The 17,536-nt window shown below is 42.4% G+C and overlaps 1 long non-coding RNA gene across 1 annotated transcript; it reads right to left on the bottom strand.

Moving 5' to 3' along the window:
* Positions 1-261: 261 nt before the first annotated feature.
* Positions 262-950, bottom strand: LOC121274335. The gene is made up of 3 exons (XR_005942247.1): positions 908-950; positions 713-771; positions 262-324 (listed from the first exon to the last, which is right to left on the bottom strand). It is a non-coding gene; the product is annotated as an uncharacterized LOC121274335 (long non-coding RNA).
* Positions 951-17,536: the final 16,586 nt, after the last annotated feature.

Raw genomic sequence — 17,536 nt, 5'->3', positions numbered from 1 at the left:
ACCACAAAGTAACACATGTAAAAACTGAGCAGAAAGGTAAAATGTCCTAATGTCAACATTCTCTTGAAATGGAGCCGGTTCTATTAGGCATGCAGTCATTCCAGTAGGCGATACATTGCCTCATTATTACTGATAAATCTGCGTTCAGAATTTGGGATGACAATCCATTAGGAAGGTTCACACATCCAGGCTTTCCGCCACTGAGGACGAAAAAACAGGAAACTTTCCAGAGCACGTCATATCCGGACGCAGCATATGAGCTGTCAATTTCCATTGTTATCAGAGTGTGGGGTCAGCATTAACCGCCAGCGGAGCATAAGGAGTCTGCAACAGAAAGCACAAACCGTGATCATGAGAAACAGCATCATCAGGGGGCAGAGAGCGGACATTCAGCCCTTCGAGCCTTTCCCGCTAGACAGTTAAATCATCTTAGATCCGCATCTCAATCCTATTTACCCTCGTTGCTACCATAACACTTAATCCAACGAAAATCTATCACACTGTGTTTCAGCATTTTCAGCTGACCCCTCATTTAATTTTGTTTACATGTATTGTCAACGCGCTATTGAAAAGGTAAACTCTGTTATCTTAAAGCATGTGCCATGCAAAGTCTCATACACACATATGACTGTAACCAGAAACCTTCAAACTTGAATTTAAAATCCGTCATCCCTATTTACACTCGCAAAGAACGATTTCTATTCATAGTTACCGCCTTTTCTTCCGTACGTGCTCTGGAATATTTCAGTTCCTTATCAATGTTCATGTTGCCTGTTAGGAAGATGATTTTAAAATGAGTGTAACTGTCCACATTTCACACTGAACCGGCTGAAAGTGTACACAGCTCTGCGACAAGTAGATAGATTAAGAGCGCTCCTGAGTTACAACATCTCCCTACAATCTCTACCTGTCTGCTGGTTCTTGCAGATCCTTCTCCCAGCGAGCAAGACAAACGCCAGAAGGAATACCGCCGCCAACAAACTCCTGGAATGCGAGAAACTGCAGGGGGCAGGTAGCGGTGAATCTGGAGAGCAAATAAAAAAGCACTGTATTTGAGAATACATCCCGTAACTGAAACCTTTTGACTCTGACAGAACGTTCAAGTAGACTGTAGCACACGGGAGCTAGAGATGGGCAAATAATGTCAGTTTTGTTAATATCATCATCTCCAGGTCATGAAAAAAAAAGCTGAACACATTAGAAAAGCAAAGCGAATTTAAAAAGCTGAAATCAGATGGATGGATATGGAGAGATAAATAGAGTTAGAGGGATAATTATAGAGAGAGATAGATGGATGGATCGTTAGAAGGATAATTGGATAGATAGAAAGACAGACGGACAGGTAGACAGAGAGGCAGGTAGGTAGATAGATAGATACACACATACATACTCACGTACACAGATAAATGCATACTTACATAAATATATGTAAGGACAATAATATGATAGCACTACACAAGAATGACCAGAGTGGTGTGGGACACAGGATGAAGCAATGGGGCCTCCAAGTTTCTGCTGACCCTTCAAAGTCCACATTGCAATTCAGCACTTCCAAACCCAATCAAACTCTTCCATCCCCTGCATTCATCTAACTTTCTATCCATCTTCCCACATCTCCTACAAGCTGCGCGCTTTATTATTTCCCAATAGCCATCTTGTGAAGCACATGAAGTCCTTGTGGAAATCCATTCACGTAATATCCAACGTATTCTCTTTAAATATCCATTCAGACATTTCTTCAGCATAAAAGCTCTATTCAACTCTTTAAACATAACCACACTTGCACAAACCGGTGCGGGCTGACCTTAGCTACCCCATCTACTGAGAAAGGCTCACCTATTTCATTTAGAATAATGGATGGTAAAAGTTTGCCCGCCAGTCATGTTAGACTGAGTTGCTTATAGTTCCCAAACTGACTTCTATGCTCTGCTTTTGATTCAACATTAGGATTAGAAGGTTTTTGCTAGGAATGATGAGGATTAGGGTTAGGGTTCTGCTTAGGTTTGGGTAAGGGTTAGGGCTAGCATAAGGGTGAGGATTAGGGCTGGGATTTTGGTTCGTGTTCGGATCAGGTTTCACGTCAGGGTTAGGATTAGGGTTAGGATTAGTGTTAGCGCTAGGGTTATACACTCACTGGAAATGAGTCTAAATCGGATATAGGAGCAGCGTGAAATGGGTTACAGACACACACACACACATGGCATTAGAAACAGAGTTTAATAAGGCCACAAAAAGCAACACACCCAGCACTGGGAGTAATGCCTAAATAAATTGAAATGAAAAATAGAAAAGCCTTTGTTGAATTTATCATTAGATTAGTTGGACAACACTTGTAGTCATGTGAACAACTTTCATCTCCAGAGTATAAAAATAATATAGAGCATTGGAAAGGGGGTAACAAAAATCCTTTACCTGGATGACATCAACGCTGAGAGGTTATAATTATCAGAAAGCTTGAAAAGACTGGGGTACTTTTCTCTACAAAAGAGAAGACTAAAGGTTGACCTGATGGAGATCTTTAGGCTTTTGAAGTGATTTGTGAGGATAGAAGTAGAAACATTTTTTCGACCTGTATAGGGTAGAGAACCGGTCTCTGGGCCATCAATAAATAACAGACCCTAATATCTCCAATCAGGGATTGAGGAGAAATTTATATACCCAAAGAATAGGGAGAATGTGGAACTCGTTACTACAAGGAGTGGTTAAGGTGGATAGCAGAGATGCATTTAGGGCAAAGCTGGATAAACACATGAGGGCGGAAGCAAAAGAAGGATATGTTGATTCCGTGATTTAAAGTGGGAATGGAGAGGGCTTGTGCGGAGCATAAATAGCACGGAGCAGAGGAGCCGTATGGCCTGTCTCTGTCCTGGAAACTATGCGGAATATCGATAAAAACAGAAAGGGATCGGCGGAAAAGTAGTAAACGGAAAACTAGGGTGTTATTTTATCATTGACATTCTAGAATGTCCTTTATCCCGCCATACACATTAATCCCAATGAGACAGATAGATGAATATTTCATAAAGCTTTACACTGGGAAAATGAGATGTCTGAGAGAGGGGTCATTGGCACATGGGAAGGGGGAATATTTAACGTTCAAAGAGATATTGCCAAAAATAAGCGGCATATAAACTAAAGCAGGAAACTATTAATAGCTACCTCTCTCAGACAAGGAACTTTCACTGAGAAGAGTTTCACTGGAGTTGATTTTAGTGGCTGAAGTAAAGCGAGAGCCACTGCCCCAATTCCCGCCCGGAGAATTATATGGCTCCTGACGGCACAAGTTCCGTCCGTCCCGATGGTCCCAAAATCGCTCTGCCCCTCAGTATCGCTTCCGCAAACATTCCAGCGGACAGCAAACGAATCGGTGTCCACACCCTTCACCAAAAATACCAAAGGGACCCTTTCCATTGAGGCAATTTCAGCTGGTGGCGGAATTAAGAGGTAGATTATTGGAGATCCTGGCGGGATGGAGAGATAGGATTCAATCGCTATTGGGTATAAGCTGCTGATTAGTTATGGTGCAAAGTCTAAAATAATCGTAATGTTTACTTGTAATGAGCAACTTGGAACTTCCAAACATCAAGGGCATTCCGCTGAGCTCATTAGCTGAACAGTAATACACACCCGAATCATTGCATGTCCATAATGACCAGAGAATAGAGAGTGTATGTCTGGTTAACCTCTCCCGAAAATCTCCTGGTTGGAGAGTTGTATGTTGTCGCGGCGTAAGCAAGTTGTCCATTCTCCTGGTGCTGATATTGATACCACTGGACTGCTCCCCCTGCCAACCAGCCGGTGTGACAATGCACCGTGCAGGTACTTCCAAGCGAGAGACTATGGGCCGCCGGAGTCTGAGATAAAACTGCCTGAGATACAATAACTGAAAGGGACAAAAATCAACACTAGAGGTTCTGTTGTGGCAGCGAAAGAGAATATGTTTCCCCTGCAGAATTGGCTGCAGCAGTAAACTATAAAACAGACCAGCCCCTCATTCATAGATCCGGTGGACTCAAGCGCTGAAGGTTGTATTTGCAACAATTGCAGGCGCCAAGGTGAAAGAGAAACGGGTTTGCAGCCAGTGAAGGTTTTTTTGAAGTGCAGCCGCTGTTGTAAAGCAGGGAATTCGGAGAATTTGCGCACAGCAAGATTCCACACACAGCAATGTGATATTCACCAAGATTGTTTTTTCTGACGTTGTTTGAGGGATAAAATCTGTCCCGGGGAGGCCGAGGAAAACAATCAGCCCCCGGATCATCAACCGACCCTCCCCCCACCCACCCACCCCGCGTCCACCCAAAGTCGCCCGTCCTACACCACCCATCCCCCCGCGTACCCCAACCCCAAACCCACTCCCACACACACACCCCCCCCACCCCCCCCCCACCCCCGGCGTCTCCCCGGATCTTTTGCTCGCTGGGGAAATGGAGCGCCTTTCACGACCAAGGGGCAGACAGGGGATCTCTGTTCACCAGGTAATCCGATCGTTTGGAGAATGGTGACATGTGATCGATTATGATCAGGTGGGATCACATTTTTCTTCAACATGAAGCTAATATTATAGGATGTAGGTTTGGAATAAATTTACACCTGACTGACTATCTCAGTGGCCTCAAAATTGCAATGAGACATTCTGAATGAAGAGTGAAGAAGACACAAACCTGGAAATAGATGCAGCAACGCGCAGGACATTAACAATCTCACGTTCGGCACTCCCGAAGACGTTGCTCTGCAATTTACACAGTCTCCTCTCTCTGGTGTCCCTGTGCTCGGTCTCGGGGCCCGGAAGACATGGAGAAAATGCACATTTTGCAGAGATTAGGTGCACCGTTCAACATTAGCGTACTGGAAAAATCAGCCCCTGTAACTGTTGGCTGAGGGTTTCCTGTTTACAGGTTCGGAGTCCACGCACAGCTCTGCCTGCAAAGGGCAACACGTTACAGCTCATGTGAAAAGCCTGTGAAAGGCGGGACGCGGCCCAGAGTGGCTCAAACTGTAGGCAAAAGGCAATAGTGCTGAATCCAACAATATTTATGCTTGTGACGTTTGCGTAGGCGTAGCGTTTACGCCCCCATTTCCGAACGTTGTGTTTAATTCCGCCACAACACACTAATTTATTCTGGTCTCCACAAAAATAATATGCCAGATTGAAGAAAGCTGGAATCAGATGTTAATACTTTAGTCACTGTTTCACCCAATACCCGTCTCCCCGCCTGCCGCTTTGTGTCAGAATTACTCCCTCACTCACACCCAAGCTCCTTGCACCAATTACCCTGGATCTGTAATATAGCCATTCTCTGGGAGGGACCCTATACGGCCAGGAGGGCAGAGTTGCATAGAAAGCTACTGTGAGGTGAAAAGTGAATCTGGGTCGATTTAATTGCTGAAGTGTCCCATACCAAGCTGGAAACTTTCCAGCCCTTGGCCATACAGCAGCCATACATTCACAAAACGTTTAGATATAGTCACCATACATTGTTGGAGAATCTTGGACAGAGTGGAGCAAAATCTCTTTTAAGCATGTGGAACAGGATATACGAAACAGAAGAGAATGTACCAAACCATCTCTACTGCAGAGAAAGTGTGGGCACGGCAGTGCTCCGATGGATAGACAGGAGTTATGGAATGAAGGCGGCTAGACAGAGTTAAGGTATCGATCAATAGCCTGATTTAATTGCAGAACAAACTCAATTGAGAGGATGTATGGCCTCCTCCTGCTGCATTGTTCCAGTAGGATTTGGAGGTCAAACTAGTAAAAGACAATTTAAGTACTGATATCAGAAGGTCTATGACAATTAGACTGATTAACATTGGGAACTGTCCTCTGGGTAGGGCGAATGGTTTGGCCAGTTGGGGGTTGAGTATTGGCGTGGATGGTGAAAGCCACTGAAATTATTTAGGAAACAGGTGTTGTTCTGATGTTTGAGGGAGGCATAACGTTTCTGGATGGATGAACAGTGTATAGTGAACGAGATTTTCCATCTGCATCTTGTAAAAAGGCTCTCTAAATTATCTTTACATATCTGTGCAAAATCTAATTTCACAGCAGAATAAACGATGATAATTTGAGAATATTTCTAACCACTAGAACAGGATTGACAAGAGATTGTCAGAACCAATTATCCAGTCATCTTAACAACAACGGCATCCAGCTTTTTAAAGTTTTGAAATAAATTCTCAGGGAAACAAAATTTCAATTTTTAGTCATGCATTTCACTGATCTTCTGATGTGAGGAGTAAATTGTGTTAACATTCCCAAATTATTAACATCTCAAGCAATCCGCTTTCAGGTGTAAGTGTTTTGCATCACCTTCCTGTTCCTCTCCTGTTGTGTTCTCATTGTGTAAGTCATTAACACAGCTCCGCTCAGACAGAGAAACCCACAAAAACCAACATCTCAACCCAGGACTGATTTTGCCATCTCAAAACAAATTGCAGTTTCACCCAGGTGACATTTAAGTAAAATCTAAATATTGATCAAAACAAGCCTCTACTGTGTCGTTAAAATCAAAGAATAATTTATTTTATTTACATACAGACATTTGCAAGGAAATAATAACCCTGTCAATAACTGGAGTTACAGAGTTCGCATAAAAGATTGAGGAAAACTAAAGGAAGTCCCGAATCTTTGCTCAATGTTACGTTCACACTTAAATTATACTAATGCAGTGTAATATCATTCGCAATATTCAATGCAACTTATTTCATATTTTATTAAAAATGAGCCAGTCTTTGTATGTCCTGACGATTGCACAGGGAAAGCTGTCCCTGTAATTTAAACCTTGTAGCTCCTATATCGTCCTGTTGAGCTTAGATCTGATTTGCATAACCCCACTGCATAATCAAAATTCACATACACAAGAATGCTACTGTTAAGAGTTCATTCTTATCCCCAAGAGATTTATTGGACAGTTCCTGGGATATGGATCTTGAAAGAGTTTTAACAGGGAGTTCTTTGTTCTGCCGGAATTTCTGAACCGTTTCCATTATCTGATCCTGGAGTAATGAGAATGGGAATATGCAGACTGATGTGACTTTGATCGGTATTGCAGTGTAACCCCCAGGTGTGGTGTCCTCCTCCCCCTACTCTCCCTCTGTCTCCCTCTCTCTCTCTAACTGATTATCTTGTTGCTAATGTTTGCAAACCTAGGATAAGCAAAACAGTAATATCTAGACTGAAAAATACGAAATTCCATCAATATTGCATTCCATCATGCTGGCTGTTACATTATACAATGATAACTGGGTTCCCATGGCAATACATTTCTATCAAATTGCCCACAATAACTCAGACATGAGAAGAGAATCCCCCAGTGGTGGGAATTTTTGGGAACCATTATTCCTCAGTCACCTGTTTTTTCCAAAATAAACTGCACTCACCCCATTTCTCTAACTTGTAGGCTTAAACTTAAATACAAACAAAAAAAAAAACAGTGTAAAAGTAAATTTGAACCCTCATAAGTCTCCTGCATCTGCTTCCTGTTCCTCTACTGTTGTGTTTTAATCCTGTAAATCATAACTTTCAGATAGAGAAACCCACAACAACAGCATCTCAACCCAGGACTGATATTGCCATCTCAAAATTAATTGCAGTTTCAGCCAGGTGACATTTAATTATAAGCTAAATATTGATCAAACCAAATTTATACTCTGTCATTAAAATCGAAGAATAATTTATTTTATTTACATACAGGCATTTGCAGGGAAATAATAACCCTTTCTCTAACTAGAGTGCACATAAACGATTGAGAGAAACACAAAGAAGTCCCTAATTTTTGCTCAATGTTACTTTCACGCTTGAATTACACTAATACAGTAGACTTTCCTTCACAATATTCAAGGCAACCTATTTTATATGTTCTTAAAAATAAGCTTGTCTTTGTGAGCCCTGACGATTGCAGGGGTAAAGCTTAATTGTTTGATGGGGATCTCCATGGCTCAATGGTTATTTGTACAAGGCTGTGGGTTCTTTGGCAAATCCTCTCTCCTCCATAATTCATCGGAAAGAAAACATCCGGATTCTCATCTGCGACCTGCCTTCTTTTTTGATTTCTTTTCCAATGCAGCCATGTCCAAAGAGGCGTAGAGAGGTCCGCCCTGAGACTGGGAGACACATTCAACATTATTGTTCAAAAATACTTTAAGAAGATGCGTCAGATTATCTCGCCGGCAATCGCGTTTCATAGAATCATGGATTGATACATCCTAGGAGGAGGCCATTCGGCCCATTATTTCCCTTCCGGGCTTTTTGTAAACGCCATCCAAATAGTCCCACTCTCCCCTTCTCTGACCCCTTAAGCCAACTATTTTCTCCCCTTCAAGTCTTCATTCTTGAATCTGTCATTGATTCTGCTTTCATTGCCATCTGTACCGATTTGAGCTTGTTTTGTTTAATGTGTCTATGCAAGAATTACCTGAAGAAATGTTTTGTAACGGATAAGTAAAATTCGGAAAGCAGTTAATACAAAAATCATCAAAGTTTAATCAGGAAACTGGAAAGTTAGTGATAAATCTCAACAGCGAGTTCTAATAACCTGATTCTAAAATGTTTGCATTTGTGTGTGGCGATATTTCATTATTTCTATCCAAGTTTATAAAAACACACTGAGGTAGATCATTTGGAAGGATTAGCAACAGAACTCTGAGTCTCTTCGAGCCCGGTTTCATTCTCAATTACTCAATTATTGTTTCAGAGAAGAAAAGCTATTGTGGAAAGCTTTCTTGGAAATTGACAAAATTGTGGTAGGAATAGACACGTGAGGCAATGCGCATTCAGCCCCTATTGACTGAGGTACAATGACTACGGAATACACATTTACATGTTGGGCCAAGAGATGCAGGGGGATGTGAGGGATATCCTACTTCAGGCAGTGAGTGATAATGGCCTGGAACTCACATATCAAGAGCGATGGAAGGGAAGAGAATGAATGATTACAAATGTACGTTTACTGAGGCAAATAATCTTACAGGCTCAATGTCAAACATCGGAGTTAGGGTTTTAATTGCGTTAATCCAAGATAACGGGTATGCCATCCATGGTCGAGTGACCTTCCTCCGTTTTGTAATAATTCTATGGTTCAATGACTCCGGGAGACATCTGGACCTGTGTCAGCTACGCATATAATGAAATAACACTTCATCAGGGGGATAATCCAGAAACACAATGAATGCCCAGTTACAATGAATATCATGATTTAGGAGGGATTCCTCCTCTCGGCCTCTTAACACTCAGACCGTGTGAATACTATTATCAATTGCTCGAAGCATATTCGTGAAGAAATGTATCAGGCCTGCTTTGTTGCTCAATATGAAACCGCATTATCCCCTGATGGTCAGGAATTTGTTCCCAGTGCATTCAGTGCCGAGGCTAATACAGTTGTATCATCAAAGTTGGGTTTGCAAAGACAATTTCAAATCTTATGGGGAGATTGAAAGAGCGAAAAAAAGAGATTGAATTCCTGTCATCTTGCACCAACTAAACAGAACAAAGAGCTGAGGGGAAAAATGAGGCGACAGAAATATTGCCACATGCATCAGCACAATTATACATCATTAACAGATGAAATAAAAACTCACCAGGAACTCCAACTGCCGCAAGAAAAGGATAGTAAATGTGCTCCATCGGAAGAATGAATGCATGTACCATGATTGAGAAACACTGAAGCCGGTTTTGTTGAATCCACAGCTCCAGTAGGCACGCCGAGATTCAGCATTTGAAGGAGCCTTGATTTAAAGGCATCTTAAACCTGCTCTGGTCTGGGTAATTCCCACATCATTGCTATCAGATACAATCACATGAACAAACAACTTGCTTCAGCAGCTTTGATTCCAATGCAAATAATATGTCGTGCAAAACATAGACATCTCCAGCTGCAGGATTTAATTTTAAGACACCGCTTAGTTGGAATCACGCTAAGAATTAAACCTGCAGATTTGATCCAACAATAATTAGTCAATCACATTGGGCTTTCATTCTGTGAAGCCCCTTTGCTACTGCCGGCACATTGTTAAATGATCACTTTGCAAATTGTACATTTTGCCAAGGGATCTGTTCCACTGTTTCCAAGTCAAGATACAACGTCTCAGATTCTGACACGAGGTCCATTGAAGGCCTGGTCCATGACCGCAGCCTTTAGAAATTCCTGCGATTGATACCAGGGGGAGGACAATGAAAACACACTTTTGGCGTTCCTCTCTCCGCCTCATCCCTGCTGCTTCCACATTAGCTCAAGTTTCCAGGAAGGTTAGAACTGTGATACCACATAACTGCATTCCTCGTGTTCACTCATTGCCGAACGCTTCTCCTGCTCTCTTTGTGGCATCAGCAAATTTAGCTACCATTCCTTCAGTCCATTCATACAAGTCATTTGTATAAGCTGGAAAATGTTGAAGCCCCGGTACTTATCAGTGTAGCAAACTATTCATTGCAAACTGCCAACCAGGAAATAAATACCCATTTGCGGTAACCCACTGTTTCCCGTTAGCCTGATAATCTGCTACCCATGCACATATGTCGCACCCTACACCATGAGCTTTTAACTATTGCAATAACCTGTGATGTGGCAGTTTATGAAATGCGTTCTGCAAGTTCTAATTCAGTATATTCACCAGTTCCTCTTGAGCCACAGCACATGCAACTCCTTCAAAGAATTCCATTAAATTGGTTAGATTTCATTTCCCTTCACAAACCCATGTTGACTGTATCAAATTGCAGTGATGTTTCCTCCGCGGCCTGCCAGCCAATTTTCAATCATAGCTACCCACATTTTCCCAGTGGCAGAAGTTAAGTGGCCTGTAGTTTCATCCTTCCTGTCTCCCTCCCAATTCCCGATTGACAGTTATTTCTGGGGTGTTACTTATCCTGAGAGTGATGCAAAATTTGGACATGGATTCCTTCAGTACCTGAGCAGTCGCGAATGGAATGGGGTTGAGCATTGTGTAATCATCAGTGAACAAGTTAAAAAAAGGCATCGCATTTACTTGGAAGTCCAGCGTCACCATAGCCTGCAAGCATTCAGCACCTTTACCTTTCATCCCTCAATTCCCAAACACAAGCTCTCTTCACCAACTTTCCCCAGTTTAACTACCCGTGAACACCCACACACACACACACACACACATGCACACACACACACAACTTACTTTACAGACTACCACCAACACACATATAAAACCAATATCGATCTTCACGCACTGAACTTCAGTCAATCACCTTGTTTGCATATCCGCCAATGCACTTGCACAACAAAATGAAATGGACACCAGCTTCAGCACCTTTCTGGGGGAGGGACATTCAGATTTACACTCCACATTCCACAAAGCTTGTTTGTCTAAAACGCAATGCAATGACAGTAAAACTCTGGCATGTAGGTTTAATGTTGAACACAAAACAAAAGTCAACGTGAAAAAATGATACGCAACCATCAGACGTTTCCTGCATCACTGCCCGTGTCCCTCTCCTGCTGTGTTCTAATTGTGTAAATGATAGAACACATCACATCTCAGACAACGAAACCCAACGCCAACAGCATCTCAATACAGTACTGATATTGTCGGCTGAACAGAAATTGCAGTTTTATTCCAATGGCATTTAATTATAAAGTAATTAATAATCATTACAATCATCCGGTGCATCGTTATAATCACAAAGTAATTTATTTTATTCAGATGCAAACATTTGTCAAGAAATCAACATCCTGTCAGTAACTGGAGTTACAGGATCAGCAGAAAATGCCCAGAGAAACGACGGAAGGTCCCTACTGCTTGCTCAATGTTTCCTTCACACTTGAGGTACACGATGATGGTGGAATATCCTTAACAATATCCAAAACAAATTCTACATTTAGCAAAATAAGCCAGTCTTTGTAGATCTGGGCAGTGAACGAGGAACATTTATTTGTTTGAAAGGAGTCTCCTTTGCTCCATGTTTATTTCCACAAAGCTGTTGGTTCTTTGGCAATTCCTGTCTCCTCCATAATTCATCAGACAGAAACCATCCCGAATCTCAGCTGCGACCTGCCTTTTTTTGATCTTTTATCCAATGCAGCCAAGTGCAGGCAGGCATAGAGAGGTCCACCTTGGGTCTGGGAGACAAACTTAAACATTAAAAATCGAAAGTAATAAAAGGACAAGTCAGATTATCCACTTCCCCAATCGCGTTTCACAGAGTCATGGAATGAAGCAGCGCAGAAGGAGGACATTCGGCCCATTTTGTCTGTGCCAACTCTTCGAAAGAACAATGCAATTAAAAACATTGTATCCTTCTCTGTCCCCATATCGCTGCCAGTATTTACCCTTTGTGTTTTTGTAATTCCTTCTTGATAGTTATTATTGGACCTTCTTCCAATGGCCTCTATATCAGTTTGAGGATTTTTTTGCTTCATCTGTCGGAATTGTGGCAGCGAAGCAGGATCCAGAAAGCAACCAGAAATCACCAAAGTTTAAGCAGAAAACTGGGATGATGAGTTTATCGATTTGATTGTATTGTATTGTTGTTAATTAGCCAATCCGATCCCCATGTTTCATGATCAGCCATCTACACGATTGAGTAGAGCCAACAGCATGAATCACATTCAGAGGAATCACACTCACACACACCCATGAGTAAAAGACTTGCGTTTATATTGGCCTGTCACGAACTAAAGAATCCTCAGAACATTTTACACTCACCTATTTCAGGTGTGGTCTCTATCCTCATTGTTTCCGGACAGCCAGTCTTCGCACAGTAAGATCCCATTTTCTGCAATGTTGTAATGACCCAGATTTTTTAAAAGATGTTGGTTGAGAGACAACATATGAAACTGGGCTCCAGAAAGAGCCGCTCCCCAAGAGTTCAAGCACTGCTCTTCTTGCAGTAGTGGCGGTGCCATCTTTTAATTGACCTGAGAGGGCAGACAAGGCCGCAATTTAATGTTTCATGCGCAAACAGCACGTCAGACAGCACTGCACCTGCTCTGATGGTTCAGTATAGATTTTCTGCTCAAGTCTCTGGATACACACGCACACACACACTCACACACACAAATAAATACACACACACAAACACACACACACACAAACACACACACAAACAAACACACACACAGACAGACACACAGATAAACACAGACACACACACGCAAAATACACACACAGAGACATGCAGACACACACACACACACACACACACAGACATCAGCACACAAAGCGCGCACACACACGCATGGAGACTCAGACACAGTCACAGACACACACAAACACAGACAAACACACATTCACACACACACATACACACACACACTTTCTGCCCGAACTGGTTCCATCTTTGCCAATTTACAACGGAAATACATGTTGATTTATCTATAAAACTCCTTTGGGTTTTGCCTTAACCTAATCGTAATTCCATTGGCTAATGTACTTACTAAATTGGTTGGGGCGGGGAGTCAGAAAGGTGGGAAATGAGGGAAGGGGATTCGACTCACTGTAGGCGCAAATGAAAATAGCAGAAAGATAAAAATTTTAGCTGCTGGAAATCCGCAGTTAAATTACTCTACCCTTCGTATTAACAGATGGGGAGAGGAACTTGGGGTTATGTTCTGATTCCACGTAGAGGGATGAGTGGCATTTAGTACAAATTTAGATGTTCCAGTCTGGGACCTGGTTTCTATTAACCGTCTGAAATGTGCAGCATGGGATTCCCTGCAGCTTATCCCAAAAAACAAGCGTTTGTATATTATTACAACAGTGTAAAAAAAACTCACCGTTATTGCATACTGACATGCCTGCTTAGCCTCTGTTTGACGGTGGTCGCCTGTGTTATTAATGGTTATGATAAGAATTGAAATGTTTCCCAGTCTGGCTAATCCATAAGTAATTACAGACACGCCATGCGCCAATGATCCGCAAATCTTCCAATTGCCCCAATACGTCAATGGGCCCCAGATGTCAACGGACCCCCAATCCACCGAAGCTTCCCCAATACATGAAAGGTCCCTCAATAATTCAGTGGAGCGATATTCATCATTGGGTGGACAGGCACTATCTACTGCTGGTGCTAAGGATCTATTCTCCATCTGGTCTATTACTAACAGTATTCGTACCAGTAATTGCCATTTTTTATAGGGACCACAGGCAGCAGAGCGATTGTAAAACATTTTGATAACAGGGAATGGTCTCAAGCATTTTTCCAATTCCAGCCACTTGTCATTCAATCCGTGCTAACATTTGAATGCAACTTACCGTTTGTCACTCATTCTGTCCCTCTCTTTGCCTTTTACCTCTCAAGCTAAAACTGGCTTCAAACAAAAAGATCAAACATGTCTTATGTCTTTTAAATCCTGGGCTCAAGTGCCAGAAATTGTTGAGAAGGAATTTGTCGAGTGGTCGTAGAATAAATCTTAAAAGATCATCGAAAATGTCAGCATATATCATTGCAATCAGAGTTGGATTTCAAACGGATGAGGCACATTGTCCAATGTAGAGAAGGTGCTCGGGATGAATTTTACAAATGGTTCAGTTACTCATTTTCCATTGTGGGATCTCTGGTATCGTTCTTCTAAAAGGAGAATCTGAAATTAGCATTTCAAAACTACGAGAAGGGAACCAGGTGAGACAACCAATTATTAAAATATCCCTGATAAATATCAATTCTCACCTGAACTGCCGCTTTTAAGAATCTAAATGGAAATAAGGACCAAGAATAGAACCAGTATCACCAGGACAGTTATGAGAACAGGAAGGGCCAGACCGCAAGATCCTACAGAGACAAAACTCTTAGAACCTGCTGCTCAGTCAAATCATCCTTTTCTAGGATTATCTGATGGGAAAAGTGACCCAAATGGAAGCCCAGAAACAGTCCATTCGGACAATAGTACCAGTCCAGGCTCTTTGAAAGAAGTATCTAATTAGTCCCATTCTCCCTGCTCTTCCGCCCATAGTCATGTAAATGTCTTCCCTCAAAGTACTGATCCGATTCCCCCTTTTGAAAGTTCCTATCGAATCTGCTTCCACTGCCGTTTCAGGCAGCGCCTTCCAGATCACAGCAACTCGCTGCGTTTTAATGAATTCTCCTAATCACCCTCTCTGGTTCTTTTCCCGATTCTCTTCAAGCAGTCTCCCTCTGGTTACCGACCCCCCTGCCAGTGGAAACATTTTCTCCCATTTTACTCCATCGAAACCCCTCATAATTTTAAACGCCACGATTTAATGTCCCCTCAACTTTTACTGTTCTAAGGAGAACAACACGAGATTCTAGTTCCTCCACATTAACGGAAGTCCGCCATCGCTGATCCCATTCAATTAAATGTCCGCTATACCCTCTCTAAGGCATTCTTGCCTGTTTCCAGCTTCTAAAGTATATCCAGTGCAGAACGGACCTCAAATCCATTCCAAAGTGCACTGCCTGTGAAAAAAAGCAGTGGAAGTAGATTCAACAAAAATTTTCAGAAGGAAACCCCGTTATGATTTGGAGCGGAAAATGTGAAAGGGCTTTGGGGAAACTGATTTCAAAGTTGAATAAAAGCCTTCATTGTTGAAATCACATTCTCATCTGTCCCTACTGCTTTGGGGAACGACACGCTCTTTATCCAATATTTGACTGAAGACCCCAGTTGAACAATACAAATACAAACACCGGCGCTTCTCCGGGTTTCCCTCAGCACCACGACGTGACTTCTGATACTGTAGGTCCCATCCGCCTCCATTGTACAGGGATCTCTCGGTCCCTCAGTGGCCAGGCGCGGAAATATTCCAGAAAATAACAATCTGGTTGGAAGAAACTCCACTGACCAAACACACTAAGGGGACGGTTTCCCTCAAATGCAGCTCACCCTGCGGAGCAAACATCAGCACAGCCGCCTTGTTGGTGGAACAGTCTGGACAGAGATTGGTGCACAGTTAGTGATTAATTTGCACGAAATGATAATGCTCTGCATGATCTGAATTCATTTTACTTGCTGTCTCACCTCCAACCAGTAGTGTTGGTGCATTCTGTAGCGGTACATCGCTACCCCTACTAGCACAGTAGTAGGAACCCGAGTCATTCACCTGGACAATGCGAATTTCCAGAATCATCACATTTGTGCTGTTGCCTTTTTTTTAAATAAACTTTCAACCGGCCTCCTGACAGGACTGGCTGTCGATTAGTGTCGGGGCTTCACCCACAGGGTGGTTGTACCAGAAATAGTGAGGCACCGATTCCACTTCGTAACCGCACAGAGAAGTTAATTCCACCGTCTCTCCGACTTTAGCTGTCAGGATGATGGGGCTCTGAGACAGAGAGGGTTCGGATTCTGCAACTAGAGAGATTATTGTTACATTATCACTGGTTATTGAGGAATAGGAAGCAGCCGCTTTGAAACATTTCACACTTAATTTAAGCAAAGTTACATCATTGGCTTTACATATTCTTGGTTAGATTAATTCTCCAATTAGATTTTTTTTTTCGCTTCATAAGAGGAACTAGTAAACAAACTCACATGATCAGGTCAAACCCCTTCACCTGGCCTCTGGGTTACATTTTCAGTTTAGTAAACACTGATTCTGGCTCATTCAAGTTTCAAATTCTCCCCTGCCTCTTCCTCACCATATACCCGCAGCATTTGGAGAATAAGCATCAGAATTAACGATTCCAATGACATCTTGACGCGCTGAGTACTTCCTGTTTTCGCTCTCACCAGTTTCGTCATTGCAGGCGGAGTGGCCGCAGACAGCCCTGAGCTCAGTCGCAGTCAACAGCTTCACTTTCAGATACGTTGGAAACTATGACGAGTTATGCTATGGAAAGTATGACGCCATTTAGGGTGGGTGTCCTGGTGAATGCCACATGCATTTTTCATACTGTGGTCATCGTCTGTGCGTCACAGCGGCCAAGTCGCAGCATGCTTATAAATAAGTTTACTGGGTTGTGGTTCTGTGTGTCGAGGGTGCGGGTGTCAAAGAATACTAATTGTGTGTATGGACGCTGAATAGTGTAGTTAAAGTTTATTTCATTCGCGGGGTAACAGGGCCTCTGGCAAGGCCAGAATGCATTAACCATCACCAATTGTCACTTGAGAAGGTGGTGGTGAGCTGCCTTCCTGAACCACTGAAGTCTATGTGGTGCTGGTACACACACAGTGCTTTCAGGGAGGGAGTTCCAGGATTTTGAATCAGCGACAGTGAAGGAACTGTGATGTATTTCCAAGTCAGGGTGGTGAGTGGCATGGAGGGGAATTTGCAGTGGGTGGTGTTCCCAAGTATTTGCTGGACTTGCATGTCAAGATTGCAGAGTTCGCAGGTTTGGAAAGAAAACGCCAAGAATTCAGAGTGTTATGTGATAATACTCACTATTATCTATTCTGTAAACAGGTTGTACAGGATTCGTGATACATTCTGGTTAACACAGAGACTGGATATATTGGATGAAATGTATGTGGATTAATTTTAATTTTAATTACAAGTATCTTATTCAATATGCACAAATTACACAGAGGCCTAGAGTGGAATTGTAATGGAACAAACACAGTCACTCACTGCACCTATCGAGAATCTAAATGACCGAAGTTCTTTCGAATTCAGC

The sequence above is a fragment of the Carcharodon carcharias genome (assembly GCF_017639515.1).
Source record: "Carcharodon carcharias isolate sCarCar2 chromosome 36 unlocalized genomic scaffold, sCarCar2.pri SUPER_36_unloc_1, whole genome shotgun sequence".
NCBI lineage: Eukaryota > Metazoa > Chordata > Chondrichthyes > Lamniformes > Lamnidae > Carcharodon > Carcharodon carcharias.
This window is presented reverse-complemented; position numbering and strand designations above follow the sequence as displayed.